The sequence below is a fragment of the Drosophila kikkawai genome, chromosome 3R, assembly GCF_030179895.1.
Source record: "Drosophila kikkawai strain 14028-0561.14 chromosome 3R, DkikHiC1v2, whole genome shotgun sequence".
NCBI lineage: Eukaryota > Metazoa > Arthropoda > Insecta > Diptera > Drosophilidae > Drosophila > Drosophila kikkawai.
In genome coordinates this window covers 36,618,451-36,639,219 of record NC_091731.1, presented here as the reverse complement: position 1 = coordinate 36,639,219, position 20,769 = coordinate 36,618,451, and the positions used below count along the sequence as shown (strand labels likewise).

General features: G+C 40.7%; 1 protein-coding gene and 1 long non-coding RNA gene across 4 annotated transcripts in view; one reads left to right on the top strand and one right to left on the bottom strand.

Moving 5' to 3' along the window:
* The window catches only part of Tl (toll like receptor), a 48,692-nt gene extending 35,259 nt beyond the window's left edge, over positions 1-13,433 (bottom strand). The window contains exons 1-2 of one of the 3 annotated variants that reach the window (XM_070286556.1): positions 13,317-13,433; positions 2,260-2,320 (exon numbers count right to left, since the gene is read on the bottom strand). The gene's annotated coding sequence lies outside the window, so the exon portion shown is untranslated. Of the gene's footprint in view, positions 1-2,259; positions 2,321-10,368; positions 10,766-13,316 lie in introns of those variants that run through there. The other 2 variants (XM_017182240.3, XM_017182241.3) reach the window with 2 other exon arrangements.
* LOC138928775 (uncharacterized) lies at positions 280-6,664 on the top strand. The gene is made up of 3 exons (XR_011445123.1): positions 280-302; positions 430-583; positions 6,106-6,664. It is a non-coding gene; the product is annotated as an uncharacterized lncRNA (long non-coding RNA).
* Positions 13,434-20,769: the final 7,336 nt, after the last annotated feature.

Below are 20,769 nucleotides of genomic sequence, written 5' to 3'. Positions count from 1 at the left end.
ATTTTATTATAAATTCCCCCGCCGCAGTACCGCATCTTGGCCGCATTTGCTTAGCCCACGCCTCAGCGTCATTGATTTGCATAAAAACGTTAACAAATATTTTCCATTTTATTATGGCAAGAGAGGAACCAACCAAAGGAAAAAAAAAGAAGGGAAAAATAAAATGATAACAAAGCGCGGGTCGAGCCAGGGACAGCGGTGGAAATTCAATATGTTTTGTCTTCAGTTTTTGTTTCATATTCCTTTTGGCGCAGACAAACGATAAAAGGGATGCAGATGAGGAGAAAGAAGAGCCCGGAATTGTGAGTACCCTTCAGGAAAAACTCTCTCAAAAAGTTTCCATCAAGTATTTGTTATAAATCTTTTATATGAAAACTATACTGTACAGAAAGTGCTATAAAAATAATACCTTTATTATTTTATTTGAAGACTGCAAACTGTGGCAGTAAGTTTCAGGACCCGCGGCCATATCCAGGGTATTCATACATCAAAAACTGTAGCTGCCTTTGGGGCGCAAACAAGACAAACAAGTCCCTTTCGCTTTTTATTGTTGTTGCAGGCTGGCTCTGGCTGCTGCCGCTTGGTAAATATTAAAAATACATGTAAAATTCAATTTCTTGGCATGGGTTTGGGCTTGGGTTGGTCCTGAGATCGGGCCGGGTGTGTGTGCTTATGTTTGTTGACTCGCGGCTGCTTGTCGCAAATAAAATCTACATGAAAAGCTCGGAGAAAGGACTCTGCGGGGTCCTTGCTGCCACCTCTCCCCGTTGACACTTTTGCTCCGACGAGCTCAATATAAATAAATAAAATTCTTTGCGGCTGTTTTGCGGTGTTGCTGGACCCTGGCACCCCCAAACCGCTGCCGGCAAATTAATTGAAAATGCTTTGGCGCTTTAAATAAATTTCCAAGCCAGATCGCCCCCAACAAAAGGAGGCATTTTCCCCCCCGAAAAATTACTTTTATTTCAATTACACGAAAAAGTCATACTCGATTGGGGGGAGAATCGAAATAATAAGACACAAAATCAATGACTCTGTTTGATTGAATCAAATGTGTGCCGTTGTGTGCAGCAATTAAGGCGATCTAAGGATAAATAAGCAGGCTGAGGCAGAGGTCTCCATGGAGTCTGCGACGGGACCTAGACCTATTGGGACGGTTCCCAGCCATTGGGACCATCATCCATCGGCTCTCATGCATTCCCGTCACGATTTTCGATTTGCTTTGCTTTTCAAGATGTCGCTTTCAAAGCCTGTACTCTGTGTGCTGTGTGTGTGTGTACTTATTTACAATCAACTGGGCTAAATTGGGCTAAAACTTTTTAAAATGCCATACATCTTCGCCTGGGCCCGATTCGATTTTGTGACCGGGGAAAAATCCTGAGAAACAAACGCTTAATTTAATTTATTTTGCGCAATTTTCCAATCCCGGGGCCCAGGCTCGGCACGAACGGCTGCTCATTAATTTTGTTTTATTTCATTTTATTGGCGCATCAATCGACAGCGGGGCGTTCGAGAATCCCAATTTGAGACTCCAAAAAGCCTCACTTCGTCGAGGCAGAAAGTCAGCAATTTTTTGGGGCTATTTAGTGTTAAATTTTATGCAATTCACGTCTCACGTTTTCCATGTTGCTCGCTCGAACAGGCTTTGTCGGAAAAGCCTGGGCATCTTCCTTCCCTACTAGCTATTTCTCTCGCTCTCTCATTATCGTTGTCATCATCATCATTGGGAGGAAAATCTTTACATTTTCCGGAGGATGATAATTGAAATTGAACAATTCTAATCGATATTCTGGTGAGGCGTGAAATTTCCAGTATACCAAATCCCCTTAACTTGGCTTATCTGCTTTGCCCAGCCACAACAATGGGATGGAAAAAAGAGCCTTAATGTCAGAGGAAGTTTTTAGCTCGACTTAACTTAAATGCCCTGCAAACACTCGTCACATGTAGTGCCTGGCCTGAAGCGTTCTGAATGTTAATTCGCAACAACAGCTTGAGAGCCTTTGAATTGCGAATTCAAATAAAGATGCTCTTTGCATCGAAACTTAAAGAGCTTTTTAAATATTCATCTATATTTATGCATTATGTATATGCGAATGTCCTGGGGCAAGCCTTTTGGGTATATATGTATATAGCATTTTGTGTGGGAAAGTTTGTGAAATAATGCTCGAGTTCTCATGACAGACAACAACAACGGACTTGAATCTTTTGAATAGGCATCAAGTTTCAAGCAGGAAACGCTCCATCTTCAAGGATACTCACATTCTCAACAAAGGAAAAAACCCAAATTCGCGTACTTGAAGCTCCTCCAAACAGTGCTTACCTGCAAATAAAAAGAAATATAATATACGAATTAGAAACGAAAAAACAAGACCAGGATGATGGATGGGCTAGGGGATGCATTTGCCAGGGACAGCTGAAATTGCCAGGAGTCCCAGCAGGACTGACATAATTGATCAATATTTAGCAGGGCAGTGCCTTTTGTGTCGACAGGCAAAGTGGCAGACATGCAAACAGGTCATCAGGATGACTGGGGGCGGCCTGGCACGGATAATACCGATTGGGGCAGGGCTTTAAGGCAAAACTATTTGGCATAATTGGTTTCCTCTAATTGCTTTCCGGCAAAATATCTCCTTCTCACTGCTAACTGTGTGTGTGTGAAGCTCAAACAGCGAATTCATCATTATCTTTTAATTAATTTTCTCAACCGAATGATGAAACTTTTCTCCGGAGCTTCATTTTCTTTTTCCTGGCACTGTTTTTTGTGCTCGTCCTGTTTGTATGACAAACACACAGCCAAAGGACAGCAATAAGCAGTGCTTTATTTATCTTGTGTTTGCTTTTAGTTTTTGGCCTCTGACAGTTTTCATGAAAACAGAATTTTCCTTTTCATTTTGCTGCCTGGCAAAATAATTACAAAACGAAACGGAGACGAGGCGCAGCGCGATGGCTGTCGACATGAAAAGTCTTATTTGTCAAATGGTTCAGAGACCAAAATTGGACTCGTCTCGGCTGTTTGCCGTTCCCAAAAAAAAAAAAAGAAAGAAAGAAAGAAATTCTATTCCCTTTCCCATTGCTCACCCCACACTCACTTGTTTGGCTTAAGCGGCTTACGTGAAAATCTCGGCCTGTGTCGCTGCTGGGCCATATTCCCACGATGGTTATGGTTCTCCCCGATTAACATAATCACGGCAGAAGGAGCCGCCTGATCCGTCGGTAAATTGGTTAGCCACAGAATCACATCAAGTCAAAATATCCCACAAGCAGCCACTTTATCGCGCTAACCAAATTATTGGAAAAGTGCATTCCCCGCCAAGTTTTCCACCGCGCATGATCAGCCGGCTCAAAGGTGTTGCCACAACGCGGCAATCACGACGAAACGAACCGCCAACCGCCTGCGACCCCGTTATGTGTGAGTAAGCCACACTCATTTCCTACTTGCATACCACATAGTGCACTGCGTTTCGGGGGTATAAGACGGTCAGTAGTACGTTAAAGATCATAGCTATAAGTCCCAGATTAAGCAAGGTTTTAAAAATATTTGTTGAGTGTGTTTAAGAATTCCAATTTATTATTTTTAGAGAGGATAGATATGTATATAAAAAACTCAAAATATCAAATGTATAAGAATATTCTGTCAATGACCCTTGAAAAATATATAGAAAAACTTTGAATCATTATTATATCACTCCCATTAGGTTCACATTATCACGGCTTAATTCCTTTCAGGAATGACTCGCTTTTCCGTAAATTCACCTAACAACAGCGTGACGCACTGTACCCGCCTGTTGTAACATATTTTCGTGTTTCAAGTCTTGGGGTCTTGGCTTTAGCTTCTGCTGTGGTGGCGGCACCTCTCAGACTTGTCTGTTTTAATAACTCGGTGCTTGGCGTCGGCAGATAGGCCGACTTTCATGGGGCGGGAGCCGCAGAAGTTACGATTTTAAGCTGCAGGTTCATTAAACTTTCTGTGCTGACTGGGCCATAAATTAGGCATACGTGGGCATACACAGAATATCGATAATGTTCTCTTGCTTCCTCGGGTTTATGGGCCATTAAAAAGTATGACTATGGACACTACAACTGCTACTCAGGGGCAGGCACTTGTGATATAATCTACGCTTGCTTCTTTCATAATTAATGCGCATTGTCCTAATAATAACAGCAATTAATGCGTACGGGAATTTTGGATTCAACATCTGAAACGAAATCAATATAGAGGGCCTCCGAAGGTCTGCCCACGCGACTCGATTAAAAATTAAGCACACCCCGCCAGAGCCAGAACCAGATTTTGATAGTAACACTGGAAGAGCGAGAGAGAGTGGGAAAGACCCGAGAAACCAAGGGAGACTAACAAAATCAGAATCAATTTTATGTTTATGACACTCGGCTTTACGACCTCTTTTGTGGATCCACACACAGCGGGCAGCTTAAAACATGCATGACTCGAACTCCGGTTCGGATTCGGCCTCAGATTCGGCTTCGTGTTTGGGGCTTTGGTTCTGTTGACCGATTATCATTGACTGTCCATCTAAGAGGTGGCCTGGATATATGTGTATACTTGGAGAAAAATATAAACAAAATGGTGCATGTAAATTGAGAAGGAAGAGAATGTCCTCAGGGAAGTTAAGCTTCTTAAACTTGAAGAATTCATAGGTACTAGGTGCCTTGAAAAAAGGTTATAATGAAACTATAATTTGAAGCCTAATATTATTTTTCTAGAGGTTTTTAAACACAGAATTCAGTGCAATACATTTCCTAAGGAATCAATTTCCCAATTTTTCATCCGAGTGTATTTATTCCCACATGTATTTGCAGAGGTCAGAGTCCAAGGGTCCATATAAAAAATGTCATACGTTGATTTTAATGGCGTCAATCTGTGCAAACAGTCGGACATTTCGCTCCTGTCTCGCCCGCCCGTCTGTGTTTGCATTTATAATTTGTTTGTGTATTGATTTACATGTACCCGGGCCATCAGTCTTGCTCCGATTTCGCTGGGAAGTGAATTGTTTATAAAGCCTGCATAAAAATTGCAGACAGTCCGTCGGAGCTGAAGCCTCCTCCTCCTCCGGTGTGACGACCCACCAATGAAACATATTGACACATTCGAGTCCACGACTGATTGCTATATAATTCCAACTGTCCCCACCAATTGCTGTCGGGTTGTGTGGCTGTGTGTCTGTGCGTGTCTGTCTCATTAGGAATGCAAATGTTAGTCCTTGTCCGCCCTTAATGTGCTATTAAATTTTCAGCCGATATATGCCATTGATGTAAATTCGAGGGGCCTGACATTTCGGTTATTGGGGATCATGTATCGCAATGTGTCGTGTGTTTGTATGGCTTAAATAGTTTCCCAGGCCCCGCTGGGCGGATATCAATCATTAAGGTGGAGCAGGACCAGTAGCAGTCCCAGGTCCCAGTCCCTTTAATTGCTGACCATCGAAGCGAAGGGCGAAGCGTTGAGTGGTCGCTCTTGGGAACGCTCTATCTGTGGCATCTTGGAGTGAGTCTACACTATCTCTTTGACTTCTATCAGCGGCTTAAATCTCGCGACGTTGCACTTTGTTCGCCGTCGAGGGTTCTTTTGTCTGACAAGGGCACTACTACTCAGTGCTCAGCGAGGCATGATGACTCGATCGTCTTTTGGTTGCACCTACAAAAGAGGCTTTTCCTGTCTTTTCCCCGGCCATAACCTTTGTTGATAACCTTTGCGTGGGCTGGTTTTTTATCACTGAATACCCATCAATGGCTAGGCATTCGAATGTTTCCTCCTACGGGTACAGTAAAAGGTTTCTGGGAAGTGTTAGAACATCCAGGGGAATCCATTAAGAGACTACAACTTGCATACATTAGGAGTCAATTAAATAAAGCGTAAGAAATTAAAGATTAAAATGTTGATGAAAATTCTTGGCTTTAAAGAAGCTTCACGGAATCTTTGTAGACTAAATATACCCTGTGCAAAGTTGTAAAGAATTTTCATTGGCTTAGGAACAGTAATACCTGAAGAAAACATAAACCTTAAGACATTTTCCACAAAAGTCTATTGTATGTCCAGATTCTTATAGACCGCTTTTTAATCTATATTCTCCTCTTCATTTTTCATCTTAGATGTTTTTAGGGCACGTGTCCAATTCTTAAAATGCAATCAAGCGGCTAACAAAGACCATTCTCTGCCATTTCAGGTATTTTTAATATCTGGCCCAGATTGTGGCCGCTGACTTACTGCTCTACTGTGCCGCTGTGAGCATTAAAATTAGCTTAAATTTTAATTATAGCCAAGTGCCCATTAGGGCCTTGGGCTGCCTGGCTGACTGGCCCACTAATGAAGTTCAAATATTCTTTTCGGCCAAACTCCAGATCAAAACCTGAACCTGAACATTTTATGCTAATGACAAATGCTTTTATCTCTGGCAGAACAAAGCCAAAGGAAAATGAGAAGGAGAATGGAAAATGAAAATTATAAGCAACCTGCTGCTGCTGCTGTCCGGCAGGAGTTTTCCTTTTCGGGCTGAAGCCGTCGCCGCTGCCACCCCAGTGACCCCACGCTGACCCTAATCATTATGCCGGACTGACCCGGCGCCAAGTTGGTGAAAAGCTGCAGCTCGGGGACCGTGAAAATTACACGTTTTTTTTCCAGCCTCGGAGGTTACAAATATTACATGCCAGGTGGGTGTCTGGGTGACTAAATTTATGCATTTTTTCTATGTGGCTTTAATTAAATTTCTCTTTTTATTTTTTCTGTATGCTTCGTTTTATTTTTTTGGCATTTTTTGTTGGCTTTTACCGTGGCCGCTAATTTCCACGTTTAGGCTCGCCTAATGTTTCCCCTGCTGTGGTAGGCCGTGTATTTCTTTATTTAAATGAGAAAATATGTGGGTCTATCGCCCGCCCGCCCGGTGGGTGAGGTGAGGTGGAGCGGGTCTAATTGGCCCGACCAGAGGTTTATTATATCAACATTTACTCTGCTTAATTTGCCATGTCTCACTCAGCCAGAACATTCTAACGCCAGCTGTTTGATTATGGAAATCGATTAGCAAAGTCCTTCTAATGAACTAGAGCACAGGACACAGGACACGGATCAGAGAGCCACATGTCCAGGCAACGACCGAAATAAATTCATAAAGGGAAACTCGCGCACGCAGGTAGATATAGAGAACACAAAAGGACGAGGGCAAACAATGGGAGATAACCCCGAGATAGAGAGACGGCGGAAAATTAATGGGAATGGGATTCCTCTTCTTAGTTTGTGCAGCTGATGAAGGCATTAGGGTGAAAGCAAGTGCAACGACTTCATTTCATTTTTAGAGAATGTCGCAGTGGGGAACTATGTATGTAACCCATGCTGGTTCTGTTCCTCATTTCACGTTTTTATGGTCAGCTGCGGCTATAAAATAGGAATTAATTAATTGAATGCAACGCAATAAACCCCGAGACTGACCGGACAAGTCTATCTGATTTCAATCTAGTGCTAGATGAGAGTATAAACCTCACACGTAGATGGTACAGAGAAGGGAATGAATATTGAAAATAAGGGTTAGAGGAAGAAATTATACTTCAGAGTCTTCAATTCATATATTTTTTGTTTGTAAAAAATCATTGTTGAACATTTCACATGATTATAGAAGTTAAGAAATGCTCTCAAAGAAATTGTTTTTTATTTTATTAAGGAAACAATGTAGAATCAGTGGCTTTAAGGTCCCTCCGGAATAATTACTTCAGTTGCTACTGTTTGCTTGCTTATCAGCAACGCCTCAGGAAGACGTAAAAAATACTATATATATTTTATATACATAAACTTTTCTTCAAGATGTATCGCATTATTCATGAACACTCTTTATTCAGTTGATAACAATAATGTTTTACTTTAAGTTTAATTATTTCTAATATTAAATATAATATTGCTTTGTCTTAGATCTGGTTTTATTTCTATGCGATTGCTCTCCCATTGACGTCACAGATCGGGCTTGACTTTGGGTTTAACCGCTCGCTGATCGCCGATCGGGAGAGTGAGAGACATCTGGGTAAACGATCGTAAGCGCTCTTTTCTCTCTGTCTCAGCCGCTGACTCATTCCGCTGAGCGGAGACCGCAAGTCATAGAAATATTGAAAGACGACTTGCTAATTACAAACACAAGTCGCCAATAATGAAGAGTGAAATAGCAAAACAGCTAAAAAAACAACTTGGCAGTGGATGTAAAAACCAAAACCGGAGTTCGTCAGCTTCTATTATTGTTATTTTTTCTGTATTTTCGCTTATCAGTTCGCAGAAAGTTTTGAAAACAATACAAAAAGCAAAGCTCAGTGGACAAACGCCCACAAAAGCGGCAAAAAACTAGGCGAATACACAACAATGAATCTCAAATGTGTATGACTCTGTCTGTCTGTCTTATTGTAAGACAGTGCAAAAATATATATAACAAACGTCGTGTATGACAATTCATTTTGGGCAACTTTTACCGCCTGCAGTTGAGCGAGTGGCGGCCGTAACAATAACAGTTACGGGGAGCCGCAATTACAGCTACTTTCTAACATGACCAAAGACCGGAGGAGACCGAAAAGCCATCTTGAACGTTTCCAGTTTGCCGTTTTCTACTTCATTTTTCCCTTTTCCCGCGTCTTTTCTTTCACCTTTTTTTTTTTAGCATTTTTGGCAGAAGTTAAGTAGACTGTTAAATGACTTCCGCAGTTTTACCTTTGCAGACTCAAAGACTCACATTTTTTTCCGTTTTGTTTCACGCCATTGTTGGTGCCTTTTTGAGAGCTGAGAGCTTCTCGCCTTTGATTCTGGGCCACAAAGGAAATGTTTTAACCCAAATCCCTACGTGAACTAGTTTCTGAGCAATGGCAAGAAGCTGGCAAGGTGTATTAGTATCAGAGAAGAAAATATACTCTAATCATAAAACATAAGAATATATTTAAGATCTGAAACTTATAATTCCGAAATATAATCGACGTCTGCCTGATAAGCTTTGAACTTGTCGATGGTCCATTATGTGTCTTCTTATCAGTTAGAAAACATTTCAGTGTTTATTCCAATGAAACGAATTGTGTTTTTGTAAAAACCAAGAAACCATAAATGGTTTGAACTTGAGCTCTGGAAAAGCCATAATAATAAATAAATAAAATCCCAGGGAGTATTTTTAATATATGTTTATTTTTATATAATAATAACAATATTAAATAAATATAATTTTCTTAAAAGAAATTTTGATTATTTAACGCTGCACTAAAAATTTAAATATATATTAAATCGATATTCTTTTATTACTGGGATTCAAACATAGTTTATCTTAACAATAATAACAATTTTATTTTTTAAACAGGCAAATGATAAGAACTTAAGCTTGGGAAATAAGCATTATTATATTTTTACTTCACACAAATTTCTATAAATATTTATAAGGATATTAATTGGAAAATCTGTACAGTTTCAGTATCCACTATATCTTGAACCCGGACTGTGTGAAACCTGTTGTAAAAAGCGGAGAATCTTACTTTTGTTTTCCCTTCAATCAGAATCTTTAACGTCAAAGGTTGTTTAAATATTTAAATAATTTACAAATACAGAACCCATAAGATTATTAAACCTGGAAAAACCACAACGAAGCTAACAAACTCATCGTCGTCACAGGGAATATTGCTATAACACTCCCTTGATTCAGCATCTTCAGCCACAAAGGTTCTATAAATCAAGTACTTTTAATTGCACAAATCGGAATTGCATTACCCAGAAATACCCACCGTCTGAAGCTTCTGAGCAAATAAAAGTCCCCTCTCGTTGAAAAAAAAAAAATAAAATAAACCTGTTGAGCGAAGCTCTCTTTTGGAGTAAATAAACTTTTGTTGTGGTTTACTGCTTTTCGAAACTGGTTTTTATTTTGGCCAAAATCGCATTGCTGAAGCTTTGGATGCGTAAGGCTGAAAATGTTTTTTCTTATTTGTTTATTTTTTTTTGGGCCTGAAGCCAAGGCCGAAATGCACTTGCTGGGCAGGGTTTTTCAGGTTTTCCACCTGCAAGTGCCAGACTTTTCACCGCACATTTTCCACCGGAAAACCAAGGAAACACACAACAAGTGACACACACACACAACGCATGGGAAAATTGTGCAACAACAGCAATGATTGTTGTAACAGTTATTTTTCGCTCGCCGGAAAGAGATGGGGCTAGCGACACGCAAATGAACCGCAGTAATAGGCAATATCGGTTGATCTGCGGGTGGGAGGAAGAGGGCGAGGTAAAGCTCGAAACGCGCGCCAAGCGAAGCTTAGCACAAAGCAAAACGGGCGGAGAGATATGTAGTGTGTCAGAGCGAGATGGGGCCTGGGCCTAGGCTCAAAGTGTAATGCGAACAAGACGGCGTAAAAACTTACCGTTTTAAATACTCGCTTTTGCGATGCGATGTGAGATTAGCTGCTGCTGCTGTTTCGATCTGGCGATCTCTTTCGCAAATATTAATATTTGTTCGCGAAAAATCACGCACTTGTCTCTTGCTCCCCCGCTTTGATCTTGTTCGCACTCTGGAGCCGCGAAATATGCTTATTATGCCTTTGGTTGAGCGGGCGCTACACTTTCACACATTTGCATTTAATTGCGCGCCGTGTCTTGTTTTTTGGGCCTTTTGGCTCCTTCGCATCGGTTGCCAAATCGCTGGCCGCTAAAATGAGACAAACAAAGGCGGCCCACAACACACGAACGCGCGAGTCTGGCTTGGGAAAATCCAAAAATCTCAAAACAGCGAACAGCACGTCCGCTCACGTCCGTTCACGTCGGCGATTCGGAAAAAACTGAGAGCTGGCTGCCGGTCCCAGACAGGGTGTGAAAACGCAGCAGTCGCCGTCGGGATACTCTGTATTTTTAGCAGGAGTTATTTGTCAGCTTAAATATAATTTTGAGAATTTTGTTTCTTATTTTTATAGTTTTTTTTTAAATAACAGTGCGTATGAGTGATGAGCTTTAAAGCCATTGCGTATACTCAACTTAATATGGTCAATATGCTTAATATTTGTGATAAGCAAAAATAAATGCATTTGATTAAATGTAAAATAATAATAAATAGATCTCAAATCAAGGTGACAACTTAAGTTTATGTACATATATTATTTTTGTTGGTGGCGCCTTTATTACTTATACCCTTTATTATTTTTAAGTTATAACTTAGCCATCGATCGAACATACCTCTCCCATCACTCAAGGGTATCAAACAGAGAGAACAATCATATGGACCGAGCATAAAAGAGAGCCGCACACGAGCTACCCTCGGATCCGTATACTTTATTCGTTTTCCTTGCACTGCAAGCAAAATCGCATGCGATAAAAGCAAAAACGCGAGAGAGAGTCCAAACTCCCACGAAAGGTGTTCGGCGATTATAAGAGTTTAGGAGAGAGCTCTCTCCGTCTCTCTGGAGCTAGACTGTCTGATTTGTTTTGTTTTCGGGGGAAATGCCGGCAGTTGTTGTTGGCCACGTTAGTTCTTATTAGCCAAGTTGGACCGGTTGAGAGCATCTCGCCTAATAACAGTGATTATGGATTTATTAGTTGATTAGTTAGTTTCTCCCCCTTCCCCAGCCGGCGTGCCAGTCGTAAATGTAAAATGTAAAATGTAATTGCCAGTGCACGTAAGAGACATGTTGGCAATTAATTTTACACCTTTCCCCTTGCCCTGTAGCATGCGACTTAAATGAAGTGGAAGCGATGCAATTGTTTGTGTGCGCTTCCTTCCAGCTCAGGTGAGACAGCGTCCCCCGGGGGGCGGAGTGGCAAGTGTGAAATGGAAATTATATTGCTTTGAGAATTATTAACGGCTTTTGGAAAATAAGGACGTTTCAGTATTTAGATATAGAGAGGGAGATATGTATATCTTGCGGGTTTTTGACTTTGCCTAAAATTTGTATACCTTTGCAGGGTATTATAATTTTAGTCAGAAGCTTGCAAATCAAAGAAGAAGCCATTTCCGACCCTATAAATTATATATATTCTTGATCAGCTTTAACAGGAGAGTCTTTTTAGCCACGTAGGAAAGAAAACAAAAATGTTTAATTTTTTTCTAAAAATTCTCAAAAATTGGGATTTTTTAAAAATATTTTTACATTTTTAAATTAGTATGCAGATTAATTAACATTTGAAAAACTAACATAGGAAAGCTTTCCGTATTGAAATTAATGCATTTTTCGCTTAGTTATGATCGATTTTAGATCCAAGGCATCGGATCTAAGGCAAACTGCAAGGGTATACAAATTTCGGCTTTCCTTTCTTGTTATTAATAAATTTAATGAAAATTTTAGTATATTGTTAAGATAATTTCATATCATATCATATCATATCTTTCTTTTTTTTAGTTTAATAAGTATTATAAATATTTATTTCATCTATAAATTGAAATTATTTAAACAATTAGGTATAACTTCTATATCTACCTGCCTCCAAGAATTATTTAAGAATTCAGGTAGTCAAATAACTCTCTGATATGCATATTTCGTAATTGTTTGCTTTATTATTCCGCCTACCCATTTACCAATTCTCCTACAGTTCTCATTCGGAATTCCTAGTATCCCTATCCTTGGCTAGGATAAGTATTCGGGATATTACCTAAGTATGTAATTTCGACCGATGTGGAAATTCCTGTAATTTCCCATTCACGGTCCCCATATGGGAAAACGTACATCACGTAAGCCGTCGTTTCGAGAGATTTATTCCTCATTTGCTTTGTTTATTGTTGCTGCAAAATTTCACTTTGAATTGTGCCGAAAATTTAATTTGATTTCATTTTCATCAGGGCGACACATAAATAGTGCAACAAATGAATTTTGTACGTGCCACAAATGCCGGAGGAGCCAAAGTAAATACTTGTGGAAAAGGTGGAGGAGGTGGAGGAGGCCAGTAGTCCAGGCCCACATGTGTTGCAGGCCCAGATTTGTGACCATTTGTGCGTGGTTGGCCACGACACGCAGTGCAATAAATTCGAGATTCTCAATAAACTAATGGCAATTGGTATCCGAAAGATACATTCGTTGCGCTGCCCGCCGCTGTCTCGCTAACTGTGCCTCAGTCGTTCTTGGTCAGAGATGCGGGGTTGGCTGCTTTTTCGACAAATAATAGTTTTAAAATGGAATAAATTTATATATATTTTTTTTAACGAATAATTCTTAAAGCATCATGATATTAAGCTAATTTGATATTAAGCTAATTTGTCTCCGTTCAATACAAATAATTCCCTAAAAGTGTCGTGTCTTTGTTTATTTTTTCAAGAGTTCCCCAAAATATCGAATATTTTCTTTAAAAAGGACGTCATCTCTGCTTCTAACATCCGACACTCACGTACAAAATTATTTCTGCTGCCTGCGTTATTAGTTTTTCCTTTCACTCTCCTTTCTCCTCTCCCTTCTCCCTCCTCATCGGTCTCTTTTCAATCCTTGTGACACTTTTATCACACACGTTCGACTCATCAAAAAGTTAACGACGATAATGACAAACATTTCAAAGGCAAACACTCCGAGGCATGCAACCGAGCCATAAGCAGACCCCCGGACCCACAACCAGAACGAGATCCAGATCCCTCCAGCCATAGGATCCCCTCCGGCCACAGTCGTTCCCTTGTGTGTCCGCCGGGAGATAAATATCTCGCATATAATGCCCGGCGTTGTTGTTGGGCAAACACCTTAATTAACTTTTTTCATGAACATCTTGGCTTGGCAATGCCCCCACTCCTGCGGAGCTATGGCCCCGCCAATCGAGCGACTTGGCTTATTTATTAGGGTTATTTGCTCTACGAGTGCCACGGCTCACTGTGTGTGCGCCGTCCTTTTACACACACTCACACATGGGTAACTACCTGCTCATTTTCACCTGAGTACGTGTTAATTTTGTATATTTATCTTTCTGTTTCAGGGTTTCTGCTCCCCGGCCAAATAGAAAGATTGTATTAATTTCAACATAATCGGGGATGACAGGGGGACGGGTCCGGTCCGAATTCCAATTAACAGTTGCCAGCTTCTTTGGCCTCAAAAACAAAACAAAGACATAACCCAAACAGCAACAACAAGAACAACAACAGCGATGGAATTGTATCTGACACGTTCAACTTTGACGTTGACTTTGGCATTCCTTGTACTCGCAGCCTCACTGTTTCGCCTCAGGTTTTCCAGCCTTTGGCATCGTGGGAAATGCAAATGGCAAGTTGGAGAAGTTACCAAGTTTTTGGACAAACACACACACACATGGAGAGGGAGATAGGAACAAACAAAGGCTTGGAAACGGATCCGGTCTATAGGGGAAAAACACTGAAATAACAAATAACAGGTACTTTTTTTCTGGATTTTACCAAAGAAATACATGGGGAAAACGAACTTAGAGCGCATTTTTGTTTTCCTAAAGAGAAAGTTCTAAATTAATTCTGAATTAATGCAATAATAATTAATTTCCTATTTAATTTTGAATATTTTAGAGAAATAATTTATACAATATTCATTGGGGAAGAGTTCTTTAACTGTAGGTTTAATTTCTTTGTAAAAATATCTATTGACTATTTCTTTCTGTGCATATTTAACTTACCAGTGCAAGTGTATATCCGCATTGTCTTCTTTTTTTTTTACTTCGAACTCTCTTATTTGTTTGTTTTGGACCTCTCACACCCACTTTCGACCCTGTGTGCCCTTCCTTTCCCTTTCGTTTTTCCCCATTTCGGCGTTATTGTTTTTTCATATTTTGCCTCTTTGTTTATGCCTTAGCTGTCAGCTTCCCTCGATATTTGATACGATTTCGTGTGAGTTCCGTTCGGTTCGTCGGCTTCTGGTTAGGCAGTCGTCTTCTCAGGCTTGTACTCTCATGTATTTACCCAAAAAAGGCGTTGAAATATGCATAAGGGACTTCCCCATTTCCAATTTCCACAACCATCTCAAGTGGCAGCGATGCATTAGATGCCAGGGCACATGCGCAACATCTGTGAATGTTGCAATCTGCATCGCTGCAACTCCGAGTTCCAGTTGCTTGGCCGGAAGTTTCGCATCTCTGAAAGCAGATGCCATTCCCCGATTCCAGATGACTTTCGCGAATGTAAAAATAATTTCACATCAGCATCAGGGGGGAGGGAGGAAGGCGGCTCATGCAAATTATGCGATAAATGAAGCATGGATGGTTCGGGAAAAGAGGTGGCTGCCCATAAGCAGGAACTGCAAATCAGACGAGAAACTGGTCCCAAACCAGTTGATGTCATTGCAACTAGTTATTATCTAGGTGCTAGGGCTTATGGCATTTCTTGTTTATATGCAGAGAGAAAAATGAATAGAAAAAAGAAGGAAAAGCAGGTTAAAGTAAAGGAAAGTAAGGGAAAGTCGTATCAAAAATAGCAAAGAATCCAAAAGATCTAAAAATCTTTAATAAAAGATTCTCCTACAGAAAAAAAACAAACTGAGGATTTACTAGTTTTTCTTCTTCCAATTATCCCCTTTTTTTTGGAAGGTGCATAAAGTATCTCGAGCCACATAAACATCCTGTCGCGTGGCGTCAACGATTAGGATTTCCTAGGAGCCAATGCCACTTGAGCCGATTCACGGCTTTATCCCAAAGTATTTCATAAATTTTCCAATGTCTAATTGATGCTTCCGCTGCTGGCAAAGATCAAGGCACGCATTCTACAAACATTCGAGAGAGCTCCAAGGAAGAGGAGGAGCTGTTGTAATTTATAAGAAAATTTATTAATTCAAATTGTGTTGCATGGCCCATTTGGGAAGAGTTGATGCCACTGTAGCTGTTGCATGAAAATAAACAACAAAAGGGACGCTGCTGGGGGAGGGCTAGGGCTATGCATGTGATATCCTCAGAAGCGGAGTTGACTTCCCAAATCCACGTTGACATAATTTGCGCCACATGTGTGTGCAACACGCAGCAGCAGCAGCAACATCACGAGCAACATCCAACAGACTGTGGCATACGTATCAGCGGTTGCCAGGGCAAGCGCTGCTTTTGGATAAAGTTAAAAATAAAAATTCGTTTTAAACACGTGCGAGAAGTAGCTAGCTGCCCTGGGGGAGAAACAGCTCTCGAATGCAACAACTTCAGCAGACTCCAGACTTCGGATCCCCAGACTTTGACTGGGGGGACTCTCTCCCACTTTGACTGACAATTAATTTCAATTGCGCATTCGCGTTAATCGCCCTAAAAAAAAGGGAGATTCGAGTCATCTCCATGGCAGCCAACTTACTTAACTTTTCACTCGCTTTCCTCCTGGCAAAGATATATACATAGATGTAAATATGCGGAGTGTATTTTTTGTAGCGCTTCGCAGTGTGTCGCCTTCTGCTGCTGCTGCTGGAGATTAAAAATATAAGTGACAGCCCTGCGGATGAGGCTGAGGGATTCTCCGGATTCTGGGCTGGAAAATGTCAAGTTCAAGAGTCATTACAGCTGCTGCCAGTACCAGAAAGTGTGACGTACGCCCGAGTAGAATAATATTCATAGATAAGAAACAGGGGAGCCTGCAGCTGGATAGTGGATTAATTTTGACGTTTATGAGGGCGGCTCCGAGTGCTCTAATTGATTTAAGGAGCGCACGCATTATGGAAAACTCATCTACGAAGTGGACCGAATTTTGGGGGGGCACGTGGTGCCGGGGGCTTATCAGCAGTGCGGAGGCTCAAAAATTGAATTAAGTGCACTGGCCGCGTAAAAATCACGTGCATTTGCAGGGGTCAGACACTGAGAGAAATGCAAATAAATATTTTTAAAAAAGATTATGAATATTGAAGCAAAATAAATAAGTTTTTCTGAATTAAAAAGTAAAAATTACAAATATTTAGACCTCGTTTCTAACAACCAAAGTATTTTAAAGTAACATTTCTTTTAGATTAGCTTGAAAAATCTATATAAAACATGTTAATATTCTTTATAATTTAATTTCAATATAACCTTTTTCATAATATTTTAAAATAATTTTTAAAGCAAAAAGCTGAGTTAACCTAATGCATTCTATTTATTTTTGAAAACCCCGAAATTATCTTCAACCAAATTAACTACAAATAATCCTTCAGTGATTGATTATTTTTCTCTGTGCCGAAAAAAAGGGCGTGCAAACAAACAGAGGTCCTGTGAAGGCGTTCAAGCCGAGGATATATGTATGTATGGCAACGCCAACGCCAACTTGCAGTTGTTTGCCTGTCTTTTTCGCTTCGAGGTGGCTGTTGTTTGCAGTTGGCCGCCGCCTGTTCTGCCTCACGTCCAGTTGTTGGTGTTGCCAATGTTGCCGATGCTGTGCCGTGCCGCCCCTGATGATGCCCCCGGCGGCGACCTCTTTGTCCACCTCGCACGTTCCGCGGTAAAGTCACGTATTTTCCAGGTAATTTACGTTGGGCGAAACTGTTGCCACCAATATTTCTGGCCATGTTGGCCGTTGATTTTAGCCGCGTCTTCATCGCTGCTGTTGTTGTTTCCTTTCTCTGACCCTGTTCCTGGCCCTTTTCCTGTTCGCAGTCCCACTCCCCAGTCCGTGTGCATGAAATGCGTTTTTTGGCCTCTGTACGTGAGCGTTGTCCTTTTGCTCCTTGCCCTGGCTCCCCGGTCGCTTATTGTTTTCCATGCCTGGCCCCGTTATCCTGGCCAGAGTGCAGCGAAATGTGCATAACGTGACCGGGTTTCTTAGTTGGCTTTTAGCAGTCCGCGACGGGGTCTCGAAAGTGCACGGGACACAGGATGCACTCCTTCCGCCTTCTGCTGATATTTCACTTGAAAACTTTTCGACAACTTTCGGACATTCAGCTGCCACGGATACTCCCGCTCAGGACTCTGAGCGAGAGTTCGAGTCCTGCTGAGTTGTTTGTTTGCGATGCTGCAACTGCAACTGCTGCTGATGCTGCTGCTGCGGTTGTTTGCGGTAAATTAAGTTGCTGCCATTGAAACTGCACTTGAGTTAATCGTTTAATTGGTTCATGTTCCGCGGCAAAAGGTAGTTGCTGAAATTGATAGCCCAACTTTTGAGCAGATGATCCAGCCAGGCAAAGATCAAGCTCAAGTCCTCTCAAAGCCCTGACCACTTGGCGGGGAGTCATTACACTTTATGGGGCAGGGAAGCTCTCCCGCATAAAAGTCAAGAATTAAAATTTATGCGAACCCTGGCATTTTATGAGATCCGTAAAAAAAAGCGTAACAGCGGGAATAAATAAATTAATATTTCAGCTCTGAGTGGCACTCGATCCGACATTGTTTTATGGCCAAGACTTGTTCCGTGTTGTTGGCCCTGTTTTATGATGGGTTGTTAATTTTTAAATGCACCTCGTCCCCCTTCGCCATTTCGGAGGTTTGCTGCTATATTTTTTTTCGCCACGATCTGAGCCTGGTGGGGGGTGCTCAAGTGGAAGCTGTTGATTTTATTTCCAGAAAAAGAGAGAGGCAGCACGCGAGACTCGACTCGGAATCAATATGGAAGATGGCTGGCAAAAAGGGTGAGCATGTACTTGCCATAAAATCCCATGAAATATTTAAACAATCAAACTGCGAGCGAAGCACTCGGCTCGGCCCAGTGATGGTGTGGTTATGGGTGGTTAAAGTTAGCGAGTCTCCACTTTTGCACCTGCCAACTGACAGCAGGAGATGCTGCTGTCTCGGGCTAGGGCTCTGGTAAGCTTATTTAGCAGTTTCCGTTTCCGCTTGCCATTCAGCTGGCACATCCTGTGTGCAGGATATACTCGAAGAAAAATACTTTTCCAGCACTTGAACGAAATATCTAAAGTGTATTGATATTTGCACTTTGTGAAATATGCGAGATAGTATTAAACTCTTTTAGATATAACTTATATATAGAATGCTGTGCTTAAACCTAGCTTAAAATATAATTGTGGGAGATAAATATATGAAATCTTATTTTTAAATAAAGAAATTACATTATATTGCTCTGATATTAATCGATAATATCGAAACATAAGCGTTAAATTTGATTTTTTCGATATTTTAATAGGCAAAAAAATACAAAATAAATTAAGAAACATTAGTCAGATGTTTTTTGAATAGTTTTTGTTACTTTAAAATTAGATTATTAAATTTTACGATTTTATTTTTAAATTTATTTAGAGCTATATATATTTTTTAATCGATAAATGTCCCCACTTAACATTTATTAACAATTCTATTGAATTTTAATAGGTAATAATTTTATAAATTTCTTGTTTAGCTCAATTTCTTTTTGTTTTTTACTTTTCTGTAAAATAAAGTGTTAAAATATACTTTCTCTCAGTGCCCTTACTCACCTTCCTCGAGTCTTTCGAGTCATCTTGTGCAAGTTTAATGCATTTAACGCTTACATTCAGCCCTCGAAATTGGCAGAAACGGAGCGAGTAGCGCCCGCCCATCTGTCGATTGCCTTGTCGAAGGAGTTTTTCGTGCTCTTTTCCTTTGTCTGCCTGGGCACTGCTGCCGTTCCAATTCTTTGGCGGAATTTTCTCCGAAATTGTTGCCAAACAAACGAATTAAATTTCGAGTACGAGATGGCAGCGGCAACGGCAAGCCACTTGAACTATTTATATCATTTCTTCCTTTTTTTTTTGTTTCTGTTGGGTAGCCAGAGGAGAACAAATCCCGGCGCTCATTGAGGTCAGATCGAATTGCGCCTGGGTTGCTGTTGTTGCTGTGTGTGGTGACATTAGCGCAGGATACCCGCTGTGCGTGTGTGTGTGTGTTTGTTGGGTGGCCAAAAAATAAATGGTTACAGTTATTGCTTTACTGCCATTTGCCACCGCACGCTGAGCTCCGCCCGAGTTGTTTATTTCCGAGGATAAGGATGTGCAGAGAGGAAAACTATCAGTAGGGTTTGCATTATTGAAGTTTATGGAGTTTAAAGATAACAAGGATAAGGTATAGGACTTGGATAAATACAAATAAAAATATAATATATATATTAAAACCAAGGAAATTTTTTAAAAATATTTCCTTTGATTTATTTTCATAAATTTCAAATGTAATCATAGCTTTTATCTCCGTGTACAGATTCACATATGGATAGCATCGTCAGCAGATAGGATGGCATCTGTTGGTTGGTAGGATGCCTCCACTAACTTCGTCTTTTCTCCATTTGGTTAATTGCAAGCTTGGCTAGTTTTTAATCTCCTAATGGTCGTTGGTTTTTTGTCGTCAATGGAGTTTCAATCGATTTGCCAATTATTCCAAGCAATTCTTTCCTGGCCAGCACAACTTGCCCAACGTTTTCAGGTTATTGTCCTGTTGGACTTAAATTCAGCCATGCAAAATACAGGCTGACCGGAACGGGGAAAAACGGACAATGCCAAGCGGAAGCGGAAATAATATTCCCCCAGCTCAAGCAGCGGAAATGATTTATTAAAAAACGGACCGGCAGTCAACTGAAGAATCATAATAATCGCAACAATAACGAAAAAACAACAAAAAAATGTTAGTCGAAAGAGAAAAATGTCAGGAATAAAACTTGCGATTGTCACACAATAAATTGCAACAGAAATCAAAGCGAAAGCAAAAGCAAAATCCAAGCAAAACTTTAGCAATCATCGAACCTCTTGTACACTTTTCGCAGTGTTCTATGCCTGGGATACAGGATATGGCATATACCCCGCCTCTGGCAGCCGGCAATACAATTGCAGGACAATTACAACAACGAGGGAGGATTTGCTGCTTAGTGACACAGAAATTCAGATTCTGTTGCTGACAGTTGGAGGAATAGAAGATACAAATGGAGCGCAGCGAGCGGAAAAAGCGGAAACCCTGAAAAAATGTATCTTCCTGCTGCGCTTTAAGCGAAATCTGGGCGGGGTCTTAAAGTG